Source organism: Gobius niger (genome assembly GCF_951799975.1).
Source record: "Gobius niger genome assembly, chromosome: 8".
Classification (NCBI taxonomy): domain Eukaryota; kingdom Metazoa; phylum Chordata; class Actinopteri; order Gobiiformes; family Gobiidae; genus Gobius; species Gobius niger.
The window spans coordinates 3,026,641-3,041,469 of record NC_136859.1 but is presented as its reverse complement, the minus strand read 5'-3'; the positions used below and the strand labels follow the sequence as shown (position 1 = coordinate 3,041,469).

At 42.7% G+C, this 14,829-nt stretch overlaps 1 long non-coding RNA gene and 1 pseudogene across 2 annotated transcripts in view; both read right to left on the bottom strand.

The window, feature by feature from the left end:
- LOC306966680 (NACHT, LRR and PYD domains-containing protein 12-like) overlaps positions 1 to 1,066 on the bottom strand; it is a 70,326-nt pseudogene extending 69,260 nt beyond the window's left edge. The window contains exons 1-2 of the transcript in view: positions 936 to 1,066; positions 234 to 368 (exon numbers count right to left, since the gene is read on the bottom strand). The product of the transcript in view is annotated as an NACHT, LRR and PYD domains-containing protein 12-like (transcript). The remainder of the gene's footprint in view (positions 1 to 233; positions 369 to 935) is intronic.
- Positions 1 to 14,829, bottom strand: part of LOC306966347 — a 347,602-nt gene that overhangs the window by 120,727 nt on the left and 212,046 nt on the right. The window lies entirely within an intron of this gene.

Here is a 14,829-nt window from a genome sequence, read left to right as displayed (position 1 = left end):
TGAACCAACACACAGAAACATTAGAGACTGAGCAGAGACCACTGCAGCCGCCTTTGGACTCATTTAGACTCACAAGAAGCTCCTCCACAGACCTGCTGAGGACTCACCATCTACAGCTCACACCAGGACTAAACCAGGACAAACCCAGGTCTGACTTTGAACCAGGACTAAACCAGGTCTGACTCTGAACCAGGACTAAACCAGGTCTTACCTCTGGTTTACGCAGGTCTTACCTCTGGTCTTCAGGAGGAGGTTCTTTAAAGTGAGGAGGGTAGCCTTTGGAGTGGTCACTTTTCAGAGACACAGAGCTGGGAGCAGGTTTAGGTCTGGGTTTAGACCCAGGTCCAGGTGGGTCCATGTTGAAGCTGCTGAGAATCAGAAGAAGAGTTCATTTGAACAAACAGAGACTGACTGAGTTTAACCTTAAACCTGGTTGGTCCAGTCCAGCTCAAATACTTTTTATCTTTCATTCAACAACAGGCCTTTTGCTCAGTGTCTGTTCTAGATCTGTTTGTTTGTTGCTGTTGGAATGTTTGTGTCATAATGGATTAAAGAAGCAACTTTTGATGATTCAAATTTGCTCTGAAGAAAAGGACGTTTCACCAAAAGTGAGGATGACGACACTTCACTTTCTATCTGATTATTTTCTCACTAGAGTTTAGTTTATGGACAAGTTTATAAACTGTATAAATATTGTAACGTGAGGGACTTGGTGAAGGCCTCGATTTATTCTATTGTGTTGTTTTGTTGTCGTGTAAAATGATAATTGATGGATTTCTCTGATTGTGGCCGTTCAATAGGAGGCCAGAGACTGGTTTATGTTTCCTGAAACCTCCCAGATTAAACTCTGTGACTGAAGAGACTCAAATGGACAAATCAGCCAAGACAGAGACAGCTCTGCACACTTTGGTCAATATGTTATTCATGGGACTGACCTCTGGTCTTCAGGAGGAGGTTCTTTAAAGTCAGGAGGGTTTCCTTTAGAGCGGTCACTTTTCAGAGACACAGAGCTGGGAGCAGGTTTAGGTCTGGGTTTGGACCCGGGGCCAGGTCCAGGTGGGTCCATGATGAAGCTGCTGAGAATCAGAAGAAGAGTTCATTAGATCAGAACAAACAGGGCGTTAGAAACAGATCCAACAAATCCAGTAGTTTTTGTTTAGACCAATAAAACATCAGGAGTGTCCTCACAGAGCTGCAACACTAGACTCAAACTGTTCTTCAAACATCACCAACATCTGGACTTTACTAAAGCCACTGAGTCGCTCAGAGCGGCTCCTCGTCCTCCACACGTCTGTCAGGTCATTCTAAAGATAAAGTAACTTTGTTGGAGTCAGGGCGGACCTTTTGTCCCTCAAAGGAAAAGCAGATTTATTTATAGAGCACATTTCACGCACAAGGAAACTCAATGTGCCTCAACACCATAAACACGACAACAACTCAATAAAACAAATCCATCAATGCAACTCATGAAAATATATAAAAAATACAAATATGTATGTATTAAAATTGTATTTTAAAATGTGTTAAAATACAGTCATTTACCACAGGCAGCAGTAAATAACTGTTTTCAGCCTGGAATGACAGGAAGTGTTTTTTCTGCACTTTTATTCAAGACAATTATTATTATTTAAAACAACAAAGCAATCTAACTGAAGATGTGCCAGCACATTTTTGCAAATGCCAGATGGTTTTCAAAAATAATCAGTCATGTTTTTGGCTCTATAAACCACCACACACGATTTTAAATTAAACAAAATGGTGCAGGAATTACAACTAGTGGATCGACCAGACCCGGACTAGACCAGGCCTTAACCAGGACTAAACCAGATACAAAAGACTAAACTCGGTTTAAGCAGGGAGTCGGTGGCAGGTCTAAACCAGGACTAAACCAGGACTAAACCAGGTCTAAACCAGGACTAAACCAGGACTAAACCAGGTCTAAACCAGGACTAAACCAGGACTAAACCAGGTCTAAACCAGGTCTAAACCAGGACTAAACCAGGACTAAACCAGGACTAAACCAGGACTAAACCAGAACTAAACCAGGACTAAACCAAGACTAAACCAGGTCTAAACCAGGTCTAAACCAGGACTAAACCAGGACTAAACCAGGACTAAACCTGGTCTAAACCAGGACTAAACCAGGTCTAAACCAGGTCTAAACCAGGTCTAAACCAGGACTAAACCAGGTCTAAACCAGGACTAAACCAGGACTAAACCAGGACTAAACCAGGACTAAACCAGGTCTAAACCAGGTCTAAACCAGGACTAAACCAGGACTAAACCAGGACTAAACCAGGACTAAACCAGGACTAAACCAGGTCTAAACCAGGTCTAAACCAGGTCTAAACCAGGACTAAACCAGGTCTAAACCAGGACTAAACCAGGACTAAACCAGGACTAAACCAGGACTAAACCAGGACTAAACCAGGTCTAAACCAGGTCTAAACCAGGACTAAACCAGGACTAAACCAGGACTAAACCAGGACTAAACCTGGTCTAAACCAGGACTAAACCAGGTCTAAACCAGGTCTAAACCAGGTCTAAACCAGGACTAAACCAGGTCTAAACCAGGACTAAACCAGGACTAAACCAGGACTAAACCAGGTCTAAACCAGGTCTAAACCAGGTCTAAACCAGGACTAAACCAGGTCTAAACCAGGACTAAACCAGGACTAAACCAAGACTAAACCAGGTCTAAACCAGGACTAAACCAGGACTAAACCAGGACTAAACCAGGACTAAACCAGGACTAAACCTGGACTAAACCAGGACTATAAACCAGGACTATACCAGGACTAAACCAAGACTAAACCAGGTCTAAACCAGCACTAAACCAGGACTAAACCAGGTCTAAATCAGGACTAAACCAGGACTAAACCAAGACTAAACCAGGACTAAACCAGGACTAAACCAGGACTAAACCAGGACTAAACCAAGACTAAACCAGGTCTAAACCAGGTCTAAACCAGGTCTAAACCAGGTCTAAACCAGGTCTAAACCAGGACTAAACCAGGTCTAAACCAGGTCTAAACCAGGACTAAACCAGGACTAAACCAGGTCTAAACCAGGTCTAAACCAGGACTAAACCAGGACTAAACCAGGTCTAAACCAGGTCTAAACCAGGACTAAACAAGGACTAAACCAGGTCTAAACCAGGACTAAACCAGGACTAAACCAGGTCTAAACCAGGACTAAACCAGGACTAAACAAGGACTAAACCAGGACTAAACCAGGACTAAACCAGGTCTAAACCAGGACTAAACCAGGACTAAACCAGGTCTAAACCAGGACTAAACCAGGACTAAACCAGGTCTAAACCAGGTCTAAACCAGGTCTAAACCAGGACTAAACCAGGACTAAACCAGGACTAAACCAGGACTAAACCAGGACTAAACCAGGACTAAACCAAGACTAAACCAGGTCTAAACCAGGACTAAACCAGGTCTAAACCAGGTCTAAACCAGGTCTAAACCAGGACTAAACCAGGACTAAACCAGGTCTAAACCAGGTCTAAACCAGGTCTAAACCAGGACTAAACCAGGACTAAACCAGGACTAAACCAGGACTAAACCAGAACTAAACCAGGACTAAACCAAGACTAAACCAGGTCTAAACCAGGTCTAAACCAGGACTAAACCAGGTCTAAACCAGGTCTAAACCAGGTCTAAACCAGGACTAAACCAGGACTAAACCAGGTCTAAACCAGGTCTAAACCAGGACTAAACCAGGTCTAAACCAGAACTAAACCAGGACTAAACCAAGACTAAACCAGGTCTAAACCAGGTCTAAACCAGGACTAAACCAGGTCTAAACCAGGACTAAACCAGGACTAAACCAAGACTAAACCAGGACTAAACCAGGACTAAACCAGGACTAAACCAGGTCTAAACCAGGACTAAACCAGGTCTAAACCAGGACTAAACCTGGACTAAACCAGGACTAAACCAGGTCTAAACCAGGACTAAACCAGGACTAAACCAGGACTAAACCAGGTCTAAACCAGGTCTAAACCAGGACTAAACCAGGACTAAACCTGGACTAAACCAGGTCTAAACCAGGACTAAACCAGGTCTAAACCAGGTCTAAACCAGGACTAAACCAGGACTAAACCAGGACTAAACCAGGACTAAACCTGGACTAAACCAGGACTAAACCAGGTCTAAACCAGGACTAAACCAGGACTAAACCAGGACTAAACCAGGTCTAAACCAGGTCTAAACCAGGACTAAACCAGGACTAAACCAGGACTAAACCTGGACTAAACCAGGACTAAACCAGGTCTAAACCAGGTCTAAACCAGGTCTAAACCAGGACTAAACCAGGTCTAAACCAGGTCTAAACCAGGACTAAACCAGGACTAAACCAGGTCTAAACCAGGTCTAAACCAGGACTAAACCAGGTCTAAACCAGGACTAAACCAGGACTAAACCAGGTCTAAACCAGGACTAAACCAGGACTAAACCTGGACTAAACCAAGACTAAACCAGGTCTAAACCAGGTCTAAACCAGGACTAAACCAGGACTAAACCAGGTCTAAACCAGGTCTAAACCAGGACTAAACCAGGTCCAAACCAGGACTAAACCAGGACTAAACCAGGTCTAAACCAGGACTAAACCAGGACTAAACCAGGACTAAACCTGGACTAAACCAGGACTAAACCAGGTCTAAACCAGGACTAAACCAGGACTAAACCATGTTCATACTGGACTAAACCAGGTCTAAACCAGGACTAAACCAGGACTAAACCAGGTCTAAACCAGGTCTAAACCAGGACTAAACCAGGTCTAAACCAGGACTAAACCAGGTCTAAACCAGGTCTAAACCAGGACTAAACCAGGACTAAACCAGGACTAAACCAGGTCTAAACCAGGACTAAACCAGGACTAAACCTGGACTAAACCATGTTCATGCTGGACTAAACCAGGACTAAACCAGGACTAAACCAAGACTAAACCAGGACTAAACCAGGACTAAACCAGGACTAAACCAAGACTAAACCAGGTCTAAACCAGGTCTAAACCAGGTCTAAACCAGGACTAAACCAGGTCTAAACCAGGTCTAAACCAGGACTAAACCAGGTCTAAACCAGGTCTAAACCAGGTCTAAACCAGGTCTAAACCAGGTCTAAACCAGGACTAAACCAAGACTAAACCAAGACTAAACCAGGTCTAAACCAGGACTAAACCAAGACTAAACCAAGACTAAACCAGGACTAAACCAAGACTAAACCAAGACTAAACCAGGTCTAAACCAGGACTAAACCAGGACTAAACCAGGACTAAACCAGGACTAAACCTGGACTAAACCATGTTCATGCTGGACTAAACCAGGACTAAACCAGGACTAAACCAAGACTAAACCAGGACTAAACCAGGACTAAACCAGGACTAAACCAAGACTAAACCAGGTCTAAACCAGGTCTAAACCAGGTCTAAACCAGGACTAAACCAGGTCTAAACCAGGTCTAAACCAGGACTAAACCAGGTCTAAACCAGGTCTAAACCAGGTCTAAACCAGGTCTAAACCAGGACTAAACCAAGACTAAACCAAGACTAAACCAGGTCTAAACCAGGACTAAACCAAGACTAAACCAAGACTAAACCAGGACTAAACCAGGTCTAAACCAGGACTAAACCAGGTCTAAACCAGGACTAAACCAGGTCTAAACCAGGTCTAAACCATGTTCATACTGGACTAAACCACTGCCTCATTATTTGACATTATTGTAAGAAATACTCACTGCGACACGTCGTCCTGATACTTCACTTCGTACAAAGGTTGACTTTTATTGCAGGTGTAATATCCGCTCTGGGACTGAGCTGTAGTGTCTCTGAGCTCCAGCAGGGGGCGCCACACTCTGCGTCTCTCACCGTGTGTTTGTTTTTGGAAAAGAAATGTGGAAATTTCAACATCTATAGATTTATACATTTCCTTAAAACTGTGTTAAAATTAAAATGTTAAAATCACGATAAAGAGATTAAAAAAAAACACACACTAAACATGTGACAACAAAGGGGGCGACAACAAACGCAACAAAACAGTTCTGATCAGTTTTGTAGGTCTTAGCTTTCAAATGAGGCGTTAGACTGGCACATAAGCTCCAGTCAAAAAGCCTTTAGATTTGAGTAAAACTGAACTGGAAAGGATGCGCTCAAACTGTTCCTCAAACATCACCAACATCTGGACTTTACTAAAGCCACTGAGTCGCTCAGAGGCTCCTCGTCCTCCACACGTCTGTCAGGTCATTCTAAAGATAAAGTAACTTTGTTGGAGTCAGGGCGGACCTTTTGTCTCTCAAAGGAAAAGCAGATTTATTTATAGAGCACATTTCACACACAAGGCAACTCAAAGTGCCTCAACACCATAAACACGACAATAACTCAATAAAACAAATCCATCAAAACAACTCATGAAAATATATACAAAATACAAATATGTATGTATTAAAGTTGTATTTTAAAATGTTTTTAAAATACAGTCATTTACCACAGGCAGCAGTAAATAACTGTTTTCCGCCTGGAATGACAGGAAGTGTTTTTTCTGCACTTTTATTCAAGACAATTATTATTATTTAAAACAACAAAGCAATCTAACTGAATATGTGCCAGCACATTTTTGCAAATGCCAGATGGTTTTCAAAAATAATCAGTCATGTTTTTGGCTCTATAAACCACCACACAAGATTTTAAATTGAACAAAATGGTGCAGGAATTACAACTAGTGGATCGACCAGACCGGGACTAGACCAGGCCTTAACCAGGACTAAACCAGATACAAAAGACTAAACTCGGTTTAAGGGAGTCGGGTGTGGCGGGTCTAAACCAGGACTAAACCAGGACTAAACCAGGTCTAAACCAGGACTAAACCAAGACTAAACCAGGACTAAACCAGGTCTAAACCAGGACTAAACCAGGACTAAACCAGGTCTAAACCAGGTCTAAACCAGGACTAAACCAGGACTAAACCAGGACTAAACCAGGACTAAACCAGGACTAAACCAGGACTAAACCAGGACTAAACCAGGTCTAAACCAGGACTAAACCAGGTCTAAACCAGGACTAAACCAGGACTAAACCTGGACTAAACCAGGTCTAAACCGGGACTAAACCAGGTCTAAACCAGGACTAAACCAGGACTAAACCAGGTCTAAACCAGGTCTAAACCAGGTCTAAACCAGGTCTAAACCAGGACTAAACCAGGTCTAAACCAGGTCTAAACCAGGACTAAACCAGGTCTAAACCAGGTCTAAACCAGGTCTAAACCAGGTCTAAACCAGGTCTAAACCAGGACTAAACCAGGTCTAAACCAGGTCTAAACCAGGTCTAAACCAGGACTAAACCAGGTCTAAACCAGGACTAAACCAGGACTAAACCAGGTCTAAACCAGGTCTAAACCAGGTCTAAACCAGGTCTAAACCAGGACTAAACCAGGACTAAACCAGGTCTAAACCAGGTCTAAACCAGGTCTAAACCAGGTCTAAACCAGGACTAAACCAGGTCTAAACCAGGTCTAAACCAAGACTAAACCAGGTCTAAACCAGGTCTAAACCAGGTCTAAACCAGGACTAAACCAGGTCTAAACCAGGTCTAAACCAGGTCTAAACCAGGACTAAACCAGGTCTAAACCAGGTCTAAACCAGGACTAAACCAGGTCTAAACCAGGTCTAAACCAGGTCTAAACCAGGTCTAAACCAGGTCTAAACCAGGACTAAACCAGGTCTAAACCAGGTCTAAACCAGGTCTAAACCAGGACTAAACCAGGTCTAAACCAGGACTAAACCAAGACTAAACCAGGTCTAAACCAGGTCTAAACCAGGTCTAAACCAGGACTAAACCAGGACTAAACCATGCTCATACTGGACTAAACCACTGCCTCATTATTTGACATTATTATAAGAAATACTCACTGCGACACGTCGTCCTGATACTTCACTTCGTACAAAGGTTGACTTTTATTGCAGGTGTAATATCCGCTCTGGGACTGAGCTGTAGTGTCTCTGAGCTCCAGCAGGGGGCGCCACACTCTGCGACTCTCACCGTGTGTTTGTTTTTGGAAAAGAAATGTGCAAATTTCAACATCTATAGATTTATACATTTCTTTAAAACTGTGTTAAAATTAAAATGTTAAAATCACGATAAAGAGATAAAAAAAACACACACTAAACACGTGACAACAAAGGGGGCGACAACAAACGCAACAAAACAGTTCAGATCAGTTTTGTAGGTCTTAGCTTTCAAATGAGGCGTTAGACTGGCACATAAGCTCCAGTCAAAAAGCTTTTAGATTTGAGTAAAACTGAACTGGAAAGGATGCGCTCAGTGAACCCTTTAATAGTTTGCTCGACCGTTTGGTGGAGCAAACTTTATCCAATCATGTGTTGTTTCACTGCCATTCGGTTCAAGTTTGTAATACCCAAAATATCCAGTTTGGACTAGTATAGGTTGGGGTTGGACTAGTTAGGGCTGGTTTATGCTGGTTTAGACCAGGTTTGGGCCTGTTCCGACCTAATTGGGACCGGTTAAGAGCAGTTTTAGACTGGTTTAGACTCAGTTTCGTCTGGTTTATGCTTGTTTTGACAGGTTTAGAGCAGTTTTAGACTGGTTTGGACTGGTTTAGAACAGGTTTGGGCCTGTTCTGACCTAATTTGGACCGGTTAAGAGCAGTTTTGGACTGGTTTAGACCTGGTTTAGACTCAGTTTGGTCTGGTTTACGCTTGTTTTGACAGATTTAGAGCAGTTTTAGACTGGTTCGGACTGGTTTATGTTGGTTTAGACTGGTTTATGCTGGTTTTGACAGGTTTAGAGCAGTTTTAGACTGTTTTAGTCCTGGTTTGGACTGGTTTAGACCCGGTTTGGACTGGTTTATGTTGGTTTTGACAGGTTTAGAGCAGTTTTAGACTGGTTTGGACTGGTTCAGACCAGGTTTGGGCTGGTCTGCTGGTTTTGACAGGTTTATAGCTGGTTTAGACCCGGTTTGGACTGGTTTATGCTGGTTTTGACAGGTTTAGAGCAGTTTTAAACCAGTTTAGACCAGGTTTGGTTTTGAGGAGGTTCCGATTGGTTTCGACAGGGTTTAGATCAGGTCTGGCTGGACTGGTTTGTGCTGGTTTAGATCAGGTTTGTGCTGGTTTAGATCAGGTTTGTGCTGGTTTAGATCAGGTTTGTGCTGGTTTAAGGCAGGTAACTCAGAGGTCAATCAAAAATAAATAAACATAAACTAATAACATTGATGTTTGTCGTCCAAAAGCTTAGAAAATACAAAAAAGGCTGTAGGGAGAAACATTAAAGGGTGTGAGGTTGAAAAGTGGATTTTGCTTCATACAAACTTGAAGTAAACGTCCGCACACAGTATAGAAAAAGCAGAGAACTCGGAGAGAGAAGTGGATTCTTTAATGAGTCAGAGCAGAACAGGCAGAATCCACTCACACGTCGACACATTCAGACCAAACTACACATAGGTTTCCATGAGTTCGTGATGTTACTGTAAACTTCAGATGGTTCTTTTGTTAATGACGGCTACACGAGGCTCCAGAAGCGTCCCGTTTGTTTCCTACCACTCAAAAGTCTCACAGTGTCGTCCTGCTCCGGGGGCTCAGGGGAACATTTACCGTTCATTTGAAGATCTCACTTTGTTACCACACATCACAAACCTGGAATGTTCCGCAGTGTGGCTTTGAGCGTGGCCTGCGAACAGAACTGGATAAATAAAGGACATTATTACAAACACATGAAATGAATAGAAAGATAAAAAGTGCCAGTGTTTTTCCCTTTAGGCTCAGTATAAAAATAAAACAACCAAAACAACATAAGAGTCTTCAGTCACATGATGCACACATGTAATAAACTCCATTAGCAGCTCAGGTCATGGAATGAAGAAGGATTTGCATTTTTGTTTAGATACTGTTACTCAGAGGGTCATTTAACCTCTTAACTCCCGCCTGAACCCAGAGCATTTTCTCCAGGTCAGCTTTACCCAAATCCTGTAGGCCAGTGTAACGCCTCGTTTGAAAGCTAAGATCGACAAAACTCATCTACATGGATCTTTTTCCTCATGTCATCAGATTTTTTGGGGGGTTTTCAACTCATTTTGGTAAATTTTTTGTCAAATAGTAAATTTTTTGTCACATTTTCATCATTTTTTCATCATTTTTCATAATTTTTTGTAAATTTTTCGTCTATTTTTTGTCACATTTTTGTCATTTTTTGTCATTTTTTGTCATTTTTTCATAATTGTTTTGTCAAATTTTTGCCACATTTTTGCCACTTTTTCATCATTTTTTCATCATTTTTAGTCAATTGTTTGTCAATTTTTTAGTCATTTTTTGTACATTTTTTTGTCCTTTTTTGGTCAATCTTTGTTACATTTTTGCGACATTTTTGCCACTTCTTCCATCATTTTTACATAATTTTTTGTTAATTTTTCATCAATTTTTTCTCACTTTTTGGTCACATTTTTGTCATTTTTTGTCAATTTTTCGTCACTTTTTTGTCACATTTCCATCATTGTTTTCGTCTTTTTCCCAGAAGCTTTTGGATTGGGGTAAAGCCAAACTGGAGAAAATGTGCTCGGTTCCGGTGGGAGTTAAGAGGTTAAACAAAAGTATTATTTATTGAGTTTTAGTGTTATTTTCTTCACTGACATACGAGAGTGCGGCGCCCTCTGCTGGAGCTCAGAGACACTACAGCTCAGCCCCAGAGCGGACAGAGGAGAGAGAGAGCGGATATCACTCTGTAAACACTTCCTTTGAAAGTGAAAGTATCAGGACGACGTGACGCAGTGAGTTTTTCTTACAATAATGTGAAATAATGACACCGTGGTTTAGTCTTTGCTTGTTCTTTGGCTCAGACCTGGTTTAGTCCGAGTTCAGTCCTGGTTTAAACCTGGTTTAGTCCGAGTTCAGTCCTGGTTTAGTCCGAGTTCAGTCCTGGTTTAAACCTGGTTTAGTCCGAGTTCAGTCCTGGTTTAGTCCGAGTTCAGTCCTGGTTTAGTCCGAGTTCAGTCCTGGTTTAGTCCGAGTTCAGTCCTGGTTTAGTCCGAGTTCAGTCCTGGTTTAGTCCGAGTTCAGTCCTGGTTTAGTCCGAGTTCAGTCCTGGTTTAGTCCGAGTTCAGACCTGGTTTAGTCAGAGTTCAGTCCTGGTTTAGTCAGAGTTCAGTCCTGGTTTAGTCCGAGTTCAGACCTGGTTTAGTCCTGGTTTTTAAAGAGTTTAAGCGTTTTAGTCCTGGTTTGATCCGTGTTTTAAGACTTGGCCTAATCCTGGTTTGGACCGAGTCTAGTCCTGGTTCATTGTTGCTGGTGGAGGAATGAAAATGCTTTTGTTCTGTTTGAGTAAAGTGTAAAAGTAGAAGTTGTGGAAAGACTCTGTGCATCGAATTATCAGTTTGTTTGTTTTTTCATAAAACCAGACAGGACCAGACATTCTTGTTGCCTCTCACTCAGGCGAGCAAAACTGTTTGTAAAACCTGCTTCACAGTAATAATGGATGAAATAGATGTTAAATAGATATTTTATTTGTGATCAGGGGCGTCGGACTGGGGGGGTAAAGGGTACTGAGTACCCAGGGCCCAGAGCAGGGTAGGGGCCCTCAATAATGCTGCAGAAAGCGTTCTGTATTGTACTTTCTAAGTTTCCTCATAATTGATAAGAACTGAAAACAACCGGGCTAAAATACAATGGTTGCTACACAGAATTTTGCACAATAATGATGGATAATATCTCAGGGCCCCGACACCCCTTTAAAAATGTGCCAAATGGTTCAGCCCACACACCGGTGTTCAGCACCAGCTTCAGCTCAGCAGTGACTTTGATGAGGTGGACTCTGTAATGTCATGACACAGAGCTATGAGGAAAGACAGATATTAGTCTAATGTGCTTTTATTTAACACTAGCCTGTTCTAGCGGACCTGAGAGGAAACTTTCGTGTCATAAATGACAGTTAAACATGAGGTGAGGCGAGTCCTGCCTCTGCCTGCGCTGAGAAGAGGATGGTGCAGAGGAAGAGACAGAGCTCCTTCTCTCCTCGTTTTAACCTCTAAAGTTTCTCTTTCCTCATATTTATTATAATTGAGCCATCAGGCCAATACAGTGACAAAAGGCACAGGTCGCCGAATTAATGATGCTAATTAGCCGCGCGCTTTTGGATTCACGCATTATAAATGCGCAGCTTTGGAGACGAGTCAACATGGTTCTAGTGAAAGGTGGAGCTCAAGCCATTTAGTCTATTCAAACATAACTTTATACAACAACAATTTACTGACAAGACACTTAAAGGTATAGGCTTCAAATATGGTGAGACTAAATCAGACTGAAGCCCTTGAGTTTTTTGTTCAGGCCTGTGGGCCACAGAGACATCATAGTATCATCACTTTTTTGTAAAATAGCATTTTTATACCTATTAAGTTTTCTCAGTAGAAAATATCCCATGTCCCTGGTGCAGCCCTCCTATTTAATGTGATGCTAATAATCATTATGCTCTACCTAAAACCAGCCATTTCAATTGGCCCAATGAAAGTAGAATATTCCACCCGACTCTAAATATCTATGTCACTACAGGACTAAAGGTTATTCAATTTCTGTAACTGAAGCCAAATCAGATGCAATTTCAAGTCAAACATTGACTTGAAGCAAACAAACAAACAATAAAACAAACAAACAAACAAACAAACCATGACCTAAGTACCCATTGGATTGCATATGTGTTTGTATATGAAGCACTTTTTTGGCCAACCCATTTTTTCCCTTAGTTAAGGTATATATAATCTATTATAGAAAACGCAATCTCAATGGCCGCCGCCTGGGCGCCGCCATGTTTATTTCCCATACCGACTTTGAAGCTAAGCAGGGAAGTGCCTGGTTAGAACTGGGATGGGAGACCGTTCCTCGGAAGCTAAGCAGGGAAGGGCCTAGTTAGGACTGGGATGGGAGACCGTTTGGGAACACCAGGAAGCCTGGCGACAGTACTGAGTGTGTGCGTGGTTGGTGTTGGGGGCTGATGTGCGCAGACTGGGTGCCTGTCCATGAATAATGTTAGGCGACTTTGAGCGTCTGGAAAAGCGCTATAATGCATTATTACTCTTATTATTATTATTACATCCGCGGCCGGCCCCCACGTGCCGGTCCCACCGGCCGCGGGCATTGGCCACGGGTCCATATGGACCGCGGTGCTGCTGTCCGAGGACAACCCGCCGTCACAACCACGCGAGTGCACGAGATCTGACTGCCGTACGTGTGCGCGCATCCAAACAGGGCGGTGTGTGTGTGTGTATGTGTGCGCGTGCATCCAAACAGGGCGATGTGTGCGTGTGTATGTGTGCGCGTGCATCCAAACAGGGCGATGTGTGTGTGCGCGCGTGTGTGTGCGTGTGTGTATGTGTGTGTGTGTATGCGCGCGTGTGTGTGTGCGTGTGTGTGTATGCACGCGTGTGTGTGTGCGTGTGTGTATGTGTGTGTGTGTATGCGCGCGTGTGTGTGTGCGTGTGTGTATGTGTGTGCGTGTATGCGCGCGTGTGTGTGTGCGTGTGTGTATGTGTGTGCGTGTGTGTGCGTGCCCAAAACCTGCTCAAACACGAGCCTCTAATCAAACGCGCTGCTCCGACTGATTTATCCTCCGTGTGAGTAAAAGCGAAAATGACACTACAACTTAACGAGCGCATGGCCAGCACTGCGTAGTTTTTTTTTTTTTTTACTTTGCTGCTGTACCATTTGTTTTCTATTTTGCTTTCACGTATTGTGAGCCCAGAGGTACATTTTATTCTAAAGCAGCTTTGAAAGCATTGCCAATTTTATTGTAAAGTTATAAATACTGTCTAACAACGATCATTAGGCTGTTTCAGTTCAAAACCTACTCATTATTTTTTGGATTGTACACTACCGTGATGCACCAAACCACGGGTCCTGCACCGTGAACCAAACCGTTAGAGCTGATCCCCTAATATTTATCCATAATTATTCCACTGTCTCTTGAATCCTGTTCCCCGAGTTTAGCGAAAATATTGTCGTTGTAGTTTATAAAAAAGGAGCACGGGTGCATCAAACACTCCAATTGCAGTTTGTTTGAAATTTTTTCTGGCCTTCATTCTTTTACACATTTGTAGTGGCCATAGTTTTTGGAATGGGTTGGGAACCACTGGTCTACAGCTGAACTGTGTGACGGGTTGGACATTTCTTTGTAATCACTCACAATCTCAGAATATCAAATGTGGAGACTAGCGAGGCCCGGCCGAAGGCCGGGTCTCAGCTAGTAAAGTTATAATAGAATATAAATGAACTGCACTGTCAAACCACTAAACCACTGTTATGTGGTCAAAGAACATAGAATATGAAATGTGAATTTTAAATGGGGTGGGGGGGTCCACCAAGATAGTTTGTACCCAGGGCCCAGAATTTGGTGCTACGCCCCTGTTTGTGATGTTCCTCATGTCAAAGTAGGGGGTCCGTGACTCATCACCTAAAGCTTCAGGGGGTGCACGGCTGCACCCACTGCCCTCGGGTCGACTCAAGGGCGGAGCTTTGGTGGTGCTGTTGGTGGAGACACTTTAGTGCCACATCTGAGTCCAGTCTTTGTGAAAGATCGCACGATGTCACTTTATTTTACAGCACCTTGATACATTGTACCAACTTAACTTAGTGCAATGTAATGAGCTCTATAACAATGTGTAATAACCTGCACCTATGGGTGAGATACATAATGGAAGAACTTGTATTAGTACTTTGTAGGTACGTTATGTAACAGGACATAAGACCCTCGGGTTAGAGTTATGTCTTAATACATTATGTACCTCCAAAATACAAATACATATTATTCCATTGTGTATCTAAGCCATAGGTA